The sequence below is a fragment of the Glycine max genome, chromosome 3 (assembly GCF_000004515.6).
Source record: "Glycine max cultivar Williams 82 chromosome 3, Glycine_max_v4.0, whole genome shotgun sequence".
NCBI lineage: Eukaryota > Viridiplantae > Streptophyta > Magnoliopsida > Fabales > Fabaceae > Glycine > Glycine max.
In genome coordinates this window covers 16,213,038-16,223,570 of record NC_016090.4, presented here as the reverse complement: position 1 = coordinate 16,223,570, position 10,533 = coordinate 16,213,038, and the positions used below count along the sequence as shown (strand labels likewise).

The following is a 10,533-nucleotide window of genomic DNA, read 5'->3' as shown; positions in this document are numbered from 1 at the left end:
GGGAACATAAAAATTCAAAGTCATGTTTGGCACATTCGATTAAAGGCTGTCGTCCTTTGGGACGGACGTGTGGGGGTGCTAATACTTTCCCCGTGCGTAAATACAACTCCCGACCTTTCACTTAAAAGTTCGTAGATCATGTCTTTTCCGGTTTTTCCGACGTTTTCCTCAAATAAACGTTGGTGGCGACTCCGCCCGTATTCCTTTCGTGGAACACGCATCCCGTGAGTCACGCGTCGCCCTCCCGCCGAAGGGTAGGTTGCGACAAGTAGTTTCATATTCCAGTTTACTTGTTCTGCTCTTTAATCACAAAACAAACAACCCCCCCCCCCCCCCCAATCGTTACTGTTACTGCAAGTATATTATAAACATTTGGTTTGTCACTGCTCGTTGGGAAACGACCTAGGATCACTTCCTAGTTACTGCATTTTTATGTTTATTTGATTCGGGTACGGCCTCGATCAGAAGACCAACACGTTGTCTATCTGTCTTCACACACCATTATTCACGTGATCTGCCTTCGTAATAGTTTATTTACATACCTATCCATACCCCCACACAAACCATTTACAACAAGATTCCTATATATTGAACCACAGTTTACCAAGTAAAACAAGTTCCCTGAGAGTTCGATACTCAGTTCTTATCGTTTTATACTACTTACGCGATCCGGTGCACTTGCCGAACATCAAACAGGTACCCAACCTACATTATGGAGCCCTAAATACAAGGACCAAATATAATGACATCCTAATCTAATATGTACAAAGATAATTGGACCCAACCTTGGCCCATGGGCTCAGAAATCTACCCTGAGGTTCATGAGAACCCTAGGGCCTTCTTCCACTGCTCTACCCCAATCCTCTTGGAGCCTCTTGCTCATGGCTCTAGTGACTGGTCCCTTCCTAGGGAGGATTGCATCACGTCCTTCCTTCTATCGGACCCTTGTGCGGCACATTTCCTTGGCATCGCCTTATCACTTTTATAAGGGAAAGACGCAGGCATCTTATCTCTGAGTGGTGACGTCCCTGGTGAAGTGGATCACCAAAGGCTTGGGCTTACCCAAGTTTCCGTCGTCTGACTACATGCATACATCTTCTTCCCCTTTCTTTGCACTACAGACCTCAATCTGCCCCCTGTTCATCATTCCTTGTAGCAGCTCCTCCGCCATTGGACATGTCTGCACATCGTGTGATGTCCCTAGATGCATTAAACAAGAATCTCCTTCATCACCATCAAGGTCAATCATACCAGCCGCGTGCAATGCTTCCAATATGAACCGCCTAGAGGTTAACACATTCCCTATCTGCTTCAACCCCCGAGACTCACATTCTTACACTGCATTCACAGCTGAGCCTCTATGATTGGCGAGTGGATTAGTCCTTACATTTGGATTATCTTCTTGAAATGTCAGCCATCCAACGTCAATCAAGCTTTGTACCTTGTGCTTGAAGGCTACACACTGCTCTATAGAGTGTCCCGGAACACCACCATGATAGGCGCAGGTTGCATTGGGATTGTACCATTGAGGAAAAAGAGATTTGTAGACCTTCCCCGAGCTCACCATAGCCATTTCGTTGCTGAGCAAATATGGTAGCAGGTCAGCATAAGGCATCGGTATCGGGGTGAACTCTGCGAGTTTTCTTTCCGGGAAGTTCCTCCTTGGGTTTGTGTTGGGGTTGGGATTTCCAGTTGGTCGAGTGATCGAGGCCGTACCCGAATCAAATAAACATGAAAATGCAGTAACTAGGAAGTGATCCTAGGTCGTTTCCCAACGAGCAATGACAAACCAAATGTTCATAATATACTTGCGCAGTAACAGTAATGATTGGGGGGGTTTGTTTGTTTCGTGATTAAAGAGCAGAACAAGTAAACTGGAATTTGAAACTACTAATTATAAAAACGGGTTGTTTCCTCTGATTCAGAAGCCATTCTCTTATCCTGGGTTATGGAGAATTCGTCCCTAACAGTCAACCACTTAATCCAACCCTATTTCAATTTACTAAGCGAAAATCAACTTAGGGTTATCAATACGTGATTAAGCACCACATACACCAGTTACTCCTTCGTCCATTAAGCATGAACGCAAGTTAGGCTCAGAGGCAATTAATCGAACACGAAGCGTGCACTGATTAATGTTCACGAATTTGGGATACTGGTGAAGGGAAAACTGCCAGGAAACCACATTACAAACGAACCTCAAAGAGAGTTGGGCTTCATCCTCAAAAGGAACACACCAGAAAACTAGCCTAAACAACACCAGAAAAACTAGCCTTCCATAGATTCAAAGAGAAAACGCAAATGAAACATGAAGTAGAAACGTAAATGAACAGAAACGTAAATGAAACAGAAACGTAATTAAGAGTAGAAGAAGAAGCAAGAACGAAATTGTAATTAGAAGCAGAAAACGTAAAATTGCATTACGTGAACAGTAGCATCAAAGCAGAAAACGTAAAACCCTAAAACAAAAGCTCTGAATAATGAATAGCATAATAGAATAGCCTTGCACGAATCCCAAGGCTGCTATTTAAAAAGAGTCACTCAAAGTCACTGGGCCCTATTACAATACTCTGGCCCAAAATGAAATAAACACTGAACAACATAAAATAAAATTGTGAAATTTCCTAATTAGAAATTAACTAAGGTAAGCGTTGCTTTATTTGCCCTCTTCAAGTCCATAACCAAAATCCGGATTAAGCCCAATGTTTCATTAATTCCTGAAATTAGATTAAAAACATCAAATTAGCTAAATGAGCCCAAATAATAAAACTGCTTGATTAATTGACAATTAAGACCAATCAGTAATTAAAATGGTGCAAAAAGGGTTTAGAAAATAGAAGAAAATGATGGCACATCCAAACCCCCCATACTTAGCCTTTTGCACTCCTGGGCAAAATGAAACAAAGAACAAAATCCAAGGATATCAAAGAGAGACAAACAAAAACATTCACATATTTCTCAATGAACATCAAGGAATGAAAGGAATGGGTAACATCTAACATAAGGAGATCCAAAAAGTCAAGGCATTCATGAAAATCATCCAAGCAACCCAATCATGGCAAAATAGTTAATCAGCTCAAAAATGAAAAGTGATAAAGCCTCACAAGATATACACTCTATCTCTCAAGTGTCTAGGCTACTATTTACCCTCAAAGCACCCATGAAAGCAAACACCACATAAACTTGGCAAGATTCTAAAATTGACAATCAACCCACAAACACAAGCACATGAGGATCAAAAGGTCTTTTAAGGTTGTAATAGGGCCAAGGACAAGGTATGGAGAAATATGGAATAAGTGGCTAAATCCCAAAGGAATAGAGGAGCAATGGGGAATAAGTGCATATTAAGAAAAAAATAAAATAAATAAAAAAGAAGTAAAGATAAAATTTAAACATAAAGAGTAGAGTAGAACCAAGAGTTTCATCATTCTTGTGCCATTTAAGATCTTATTCACTCAACTTTATTGCTTTTCTTTTTCTTTTTTCGAATTTTATTTTTTTTTACTCTATAGCCTTTGAGAAACAACATTTCATTCAGCAAGTCCAACATTTAACCAATATACAATGTACATCAAGTATGGCCGAAAATACATCATGAAGCATAGCCAACAAAACAAGTTATCCAATGAAACAAAAACCCCCCACACTTATTCCCAAAACAATTCCAAAGCTCCAAAATTCCTTAAGGATATGGTGATATCATGGTTTTTCATTTAAGGCTTGTAGTGAGCTTCAAAACAAGGAAAGGGAAACAAGGCTTAAAAGGGCTATCAAAGGAATTAATTCAAGGTAAGTCCATTTGGCTAGAAGCTTATAAGAACAAAATTGCCTCAATCATTTCCAAATATGCATGTGAATTAGGACGCATCAACAAGAATCAAGCCAAGGCTATTGTGCAAGCAATCAATGGGGCAAAACACACCAAATGATTATAATGATGGATGGCTCAAATTCTCACAAAGGTAAAATCATCACTTTCAAATTGAGCTTTCAAAACTATCATGACATGTAGAGAAGAATCAAGGATTTCAAGTCACAAAATGTCAAGAACTTTTATTGTCAAAACAATTACCCATTTCTTGAACATATCCTATAATTCAAAGAAAAACATGCAAAGTCGTACATGCACACAAAATTGACCCAAAATATTAAACTAAAAATCCAACAAAACTAACAACATTAACAAATTAACAAAACCAACAAAACTAGCAAAACCAAAGAACACTCCTCCCCATACTTAAACAACACATTGTCCTCAATGTAGCACAATTAAAACATTAAAAACAATTAAATCATCAAAGAGAAGCGGAGAAGTGTAATAAAAGCAAAGAAGGAGATAGGAAAAGAAAAACTCCCTAAGTCATGGTGGAGGAAGAGTAGGGTGGAGTAAGGAAGTCTCTTCCACCACTACGTCCACTAAAGAAGGGTTCGTGAGGAATGGCTTAAGTCGATGTCCGTTGACCTTGAAGCTATTGTTTGTGGAGTCGCTTTTGATCTCAACTGTACCATAAGGAAAAACATTAGTAACAACAAAAGAACCAATCCACTTAGACCTCAACTTACAACTCATGAGTCCAAGCCTAGAATTATACAATAACACTTTTTGCCCAATCATGAAGTCCTTTTTAACTATCATGCTATCATGGAACTTCTTGGTCTTTTCTTTGTAGAACTTAGCATTCTCGTAGGCTTCTAGGCGGATGTCATCTAACTCACTCAGTTGCAACTTTCTTTCCTCACCAGCTTGATCCATAGAGAAGTTGCAAGTCTTCACTACCCAGTAAGCTTTGTGCTCAATTTCCACTGGAAGATGACATGCCTTTCCAAAGACAACCCGATAAGGAGACATTCCTATGGGTGCTTTGTAGGCAGTCCGATGTGCCCAGAGAGCATCATCAAGCCTGGTACTCCAATCTTTCCTGCTTGGCTGCACAATCTTCTCTAAAATTCGCTTGATTTCCCGGTTAGAAATTTCTGCCTGTCCATTGGTCTGGGGGTGGTATGGTGTGGATACCCTGTGTACCACCTCGTACTTTTTAAGCAGGGCATGCATTTATCCTGTTGCAAAAATGGGTTCCTTGATCACTAACAATTTCTTTAGGTACTCCAAACCTGCAAAATAGATTAGACCCGACAAAGTCTGCAACAACTTTAGCATCATTAGTTCTAGTGGGCTTGGCTTCCACCCATTTTGAAACATAGTCAACTGCAAGGAGAATGTAAACATAACCAAAAGAGACAGGAAAAGGGCCCATGAAATCTATACCCCAAACATCAAACACCTCACAGAATAGCATAGGTTGTTGAGGCATTTGTTGTCGCCATGTAAGTGTATTTCCTGCTCTCTGACACTGCTCACAAGTGCTGTAGATCTTCCACGCATCTTTAAAGATGGTGGGCCAATAAAAACCACAATCAAGCACTTTGTGAGCTGTCCTTTGAACACCTAGATGACCTCCCGGTGCGGAAGAATGACAGAACTGCAGGACTGAGTCAGTCTCATGATCTGGAATGCATCGTCTAATTACCTGATCACTGCACAATTTCCACAAGTAGGGGTCATCCCAAATAAAATGCTTAGCATCACTTTTAATTTTATCTTTTTGGGCCTTAGATGCTAAGGGAGGAAAAACAGAGGCAACTAAATAATTGACAATGTTAGCAAACCAGGGAGTAGAAAGAGAGTCAGAAATACTATACAGTATATACAAATGATCATCCGGGAAATCATCCCGAATGGGTGAATCCGCATCTGATACACGTTCGATCCGACTCAAATGATCAGCAACTAGATTTTGTGCTCCGCTCCTATCACGGATCTCCAAGTCAAACTCGTGGAGCCAGAGCATCCATCGGATCAACCTAGGCTTAGAATCAGCCTTCTTCAACAAGTACTTTAGAGCTGCATGGTCAGTGTAAACAATAATGCGGGTACCAAGCAAATAAGATCGAAATTTTTCAAGAGCAAAAACTATGGCTAGAAGCTCTTTCTCAGTAGTAGTATAATTCGCTTGGGCAGCATCTAAAGTCCTAGAAGCATAATATATCACCCTGGGCAATTTATCAATTTTCTAAGCAAGGACAGTCCCCAATGCATAATTTGATGCATCACACATAAGCTCAAAAGGGGCTGTCCAATCGGGTGCCTGCATGATGGGGGTGGTAGTCAGCGCTATTTTGAGGCAATCAAAAGCCTCTTTGCATCTGTCATTAAAGTCAAACTCCACCTCCTTTTGCAACAAGTTGGACAGTGGAAGGGCTACTTTGCTAAAATCCCTTATAAAGCGCCTGTAGAATCTTGCATGACCAAGAAAAGATCGCACCTCTCGCACACAAGAGGGGTAAGGCAATTGTGAAATAACAGAAATTTTTGCAGGATCTACTTCAATACCCTTATTGGAAATAATGTGGCCTAAAACTATACCTTGCTCAACCATAAAATGACATTTTTCAAAATTTAGAACAAGGTTAGTTTCAATGCATCTATTCAAAACTTTTTCCAAACTATCCAAACAACCATCAAAAGAGGATCCATATGCAGTGAAATCATCCATAAACACCTCTATGCAATTTTCTAAAAAATCACTGAAAATACTAATCATGCACCGCTGGAAGGTACCAAGGGCATTGCACAGGCCGAAAGGCATCCTCCTATAAGCAAAAGTGCCGAAGGGGCAGGTGAATGTGGTCTTTTCTTGATCCTCCGGAGCAATAGTAATTTGCATATAACCAGAAAAACCATCAAGGAAACAGTAGTGGGATTTACCTGCCAGGCGTTCAAGCATCTGGTCAATGAATGGTAGGGGAAAATGGTCCTTTTTGGTAACCTGGTTCAGCCTCCTATAGTCAATGCAGACTCTGCAACTGTTCTGCACCCGAGTAGGAATCAGCTCCTCCTTCTCATTTTTTATCACTGTGAGGCCGGTCTTCTTCGGGACTACCAGGACGGGACTCACCCATTGGCTGTCGGAGATAGGAAAAATGATTCCAGCTTGCAAAAGCTTGGTTATCTCCTTCTTCACTACATCAAGAATCACCGGGTTGAGTCTTCTCTGTGGCTGTCTTACTGGTTTAGCTCCATCCTCTAAATTTATTCGATGCATACATGTGGATGGGCTAATACCAGGAATGTCCGCCAGGGTCCAGCCTATAGCCTTCTTATGCTTCTTGAGAACTGACAACAACTTCTCCTTTTGCTCATTAGCAAGGGAGGCAGATATAATCACTGGAAAACTCTTGCTATCATCCAAGTAAGCGTATTTTAAATTTGATGGCAGAGGCTTCAATTCTGGTGTAGTCGGCTGGACAGTGGTAGAAGGAAATGGTTTCTCAGCCTTTACCTCATAAAGAAAGTCAGAGGTATGTGTACTTCCTGAAACATGGTTAGTCCTATCTGACTCTATAAAATCAATCTCGAGAGGTAAAACACCACCACCAGACATGCAATCAATATCACTCTCAGATTCACTCTCAGCATCAAATTCAGACATATGATCAAGTACAATTTCAGACTCAATGCATGAAGAGTGAGAGGCATGCAGATTAGAATAAAGATCAGTCATGTATTCATCAACAACATGGTCAATTATTTCAGCACGAAATACAGAAAGATCTTCAGATGTGTATTTCATAGCATCCAGAATATTAAAATGAACAGTTATATCACCAAACTCCATGGACAGTGTGCCTGCATAAACATCTATCTTAGTTCTAGCAGTTTTCATAAAGGGTCTGCCAAGAATGATGGGAACTGATCCTTGAGAAAATCCATCTTCCATATTCAAAATATAAAAATCAACAGGGAAAATCAGTTCACCAACTCTAACTAAGACATCTTCTATGAAACCAACAGGATAGGCAACACTACTATTAGCTAAATGAATTACCACATCAGTTGACTGCAAGGGACCTAGAGATAGAGAATTAAAAATAGACAGAGGCATAACACTAACAGAGGCTCCTAAATCTAGCATGGCATTGTCAAACTTACTATTCCCTATAATACAAGGTATGCTGAATGTACCTGGATCTTTGCATTTTTTAGGAATTTGAGGAACAGATTTACCAATCAATGCGGAGACATTTCTGCCCATGCTAATTCGTTCACTTCCTTTAAGCTTCCGCTTATTAGTGCACAGCACCTTCAAGAATTTAGCATATCTTGGAATTTTCTTTATTGCATCCAACAAAGGTATGTTTACCTCTACTTTTCTAAACGTTTCCAAGATCTCTTTCTCTGCCTCTTCCATTTTTTTGTTGGAAACTGCTCTTGGAGGGAATGGATGAGGGGGAATGTGTTGCTTCTGCAAATCAGAATTACCTATGGAAGAAGATTCACCTGCACATAAATTGTTAGGTAAATTTTTGTCATCACCTTTTTCTGGAGTAGAGTGAAGTTTGGCAGGTTCATTTGCAGATGAGGAAGGTGCTACGGGTTGAGGTCCTTGACACTGCTTTCCCGACCTCAATGAAATGGCACTGACATTTTTGGGATTTTGGACAGCTTGAGAAGGTAGCTTGTCAGAATTCTGGGACTGTTGTTGATTCAATTGTGTAGCTAATTGTCCCATCTGATTAGTCAAGCTTTGAATGGAAGCTCTGGTCTCTTATTGAAACTGCATGTTTTGCATAGTCATTTGCCTCACGAGTTCTTCGAGGGAAGGTTGTGGAGCGGCCTCAACCGTTGGTTGTTTCTGGGGTTGTTGTTGTTGTTGGATTGGTGGAGGAATGTATGGTCTGCTTGGGCCAGCAGCATTTTGGAAGGAAGGAGCAGGCTGCTGTTGTTGTTGCTGAGGGCTAGACCATCTGAGATTAGGGTGATTCCTCCATCCAGGGTTGTATCTGTTGCTGGAGAGGTCATAATTGTTCTGCTGTGGTTGATTTTGCTGCTGAGGTTGAGGAGGTCTATTGTAAATATTTGCAGCATAAGCTTCAGGCTGCTCAATTGCTCCAGGTTGTTGCATGGAAGGGCAAAGGTCTGTATGGTGGTCAGCAGAGGAGCACAAACCACAAACCCTTGTGACAGGTATAGATTTCTAATTCAAGGCTAGCTGGGTTACCAAGTTAACCAATGCATCCAGTTTGCCTTCAAGCTTCTTAGTCTCAGATGATGCAGCTTAGTTTGTAGCTACCTCATGCACTCCTCTAATGACTATAGCATCATTTCTGGCGCTAAACTGATGGGAGTTGGAAGCCATCTTCTCAATTAAATTCCTGGCTTTAGTAGGAGTCATGTCTCCAAGGGCTCCACCACTGGCAGCATCTATCATACTTCTCTCCATATTACTGAGTCCTTCATAAAAATATTGGAGAAGAAGCTTCTCTGAAATCTGATGGTGAGGGCAACTTGCATATAGTTTTTTAAATCGCTCCCAGTACTCATACAGGCTCTCTCCACTGAGTTTTCTAATACCCGAGATATCTTTCCTGATGGTTGTGGTCCTGGAAGCAGGGAAAATGTTTTCTAAGAATACTCTCTTAAGGTCATCCCAGCTCGTGATGGACCTTGGAGCAAGGTAATACAGCCAGTCCTTTGCCACTCCCTCTAATGAATGAGGAAAAGCCTTCAAATGTTTGTGCGGGTCTTCACCTGCAAGGCCATGAAACTTTGGAAGCAAATGAATCAGTCCAGTTTTAAGAACATATGGGACATCCTCATCAGGGTATTGGATGCATAAGCTTTCGTAGGTGAAATCAGGTGCAGCCATTTCCCTTAGAGTCCTCTCACGGGGTGGAGGTTGTGCCATGTTCTCAGAATGTGCAAAATCAGAATGCTCAGAATCAGAATGCTCAAAATTATAATGCTTCAAATCAGGATGTTCAAAATCACCAATAACAGAATGCACAGATTCACCAGTAATGGAATGCTCAGGATGATCAAAAGGAATAAAATGATGCCTAACTAATCTATGAAATGTCCTATCTATCTCAGGGTCAAAGGGTTGTAAGTCAGATGGATTGCCTCTAGTCATACACTACATTCAGCATGCACAACTAGTTGTCTTGTCATGTAAATAAAGGTGCAGGTTTGAACTACAGCTACCCTCAAATGATATCCAAATGACTTGAAATTTTGTGATCAACCTTATAAAATAATGAGAAGATAGAACAAAAAATTTCAGGCAAAAATTCGAAGTCTAACTATGGAAGCTAAAAATGGTAGGTTAAGAAAAATAAGTGAATAAAACTTGAAAAATAAAAAACTTTTGACAGAATCACTATTTTTGGACGATGGAGACCTCAAATGGCCTGTGGCAGGCCTGCCCACAACATAGGAAACTTTTTTCTATCCCCAAATACATATATAAATAATTGCGATTCTGATAACCGGAGCAAAAGTTATGGCCGTTTGAAGTTTCGACAAACACAAAATTTGCTACTTTTTTGGAACTTTCAAATCTGACCAAACTAAAGGCTCTAGCTATTTTTCCCCCAAAATATAGGTTAAAAGAAGCCCCCCACCCAAAAATTCAGCCAAAAATAACAACCCTAGCTACTAAAACAAAAAATCTCAAATAATTCAGCATGGGTGGT

General features: G+C 40.5%; 1 non-coding gene across 1 annotated transcript; it reads left to right on the top strand.

The window, feature by feature from the left end:
* Window positions 1-9,327: 9,327 nt before the first annotated feature.
* On the top strand, window positions 9,328-9,434 carry LOC113001357 (small nucleolar RNA R71). Its single transcript, XR_003266674.1, has one exon. It is a non-coding gene; the product is annotated as a small nucleolar RNA R71 (small nucleolar RNA).
* The last annotated feature ends 1,099 nt before the right edge of the window (window positions 9,435-10,533 follow it).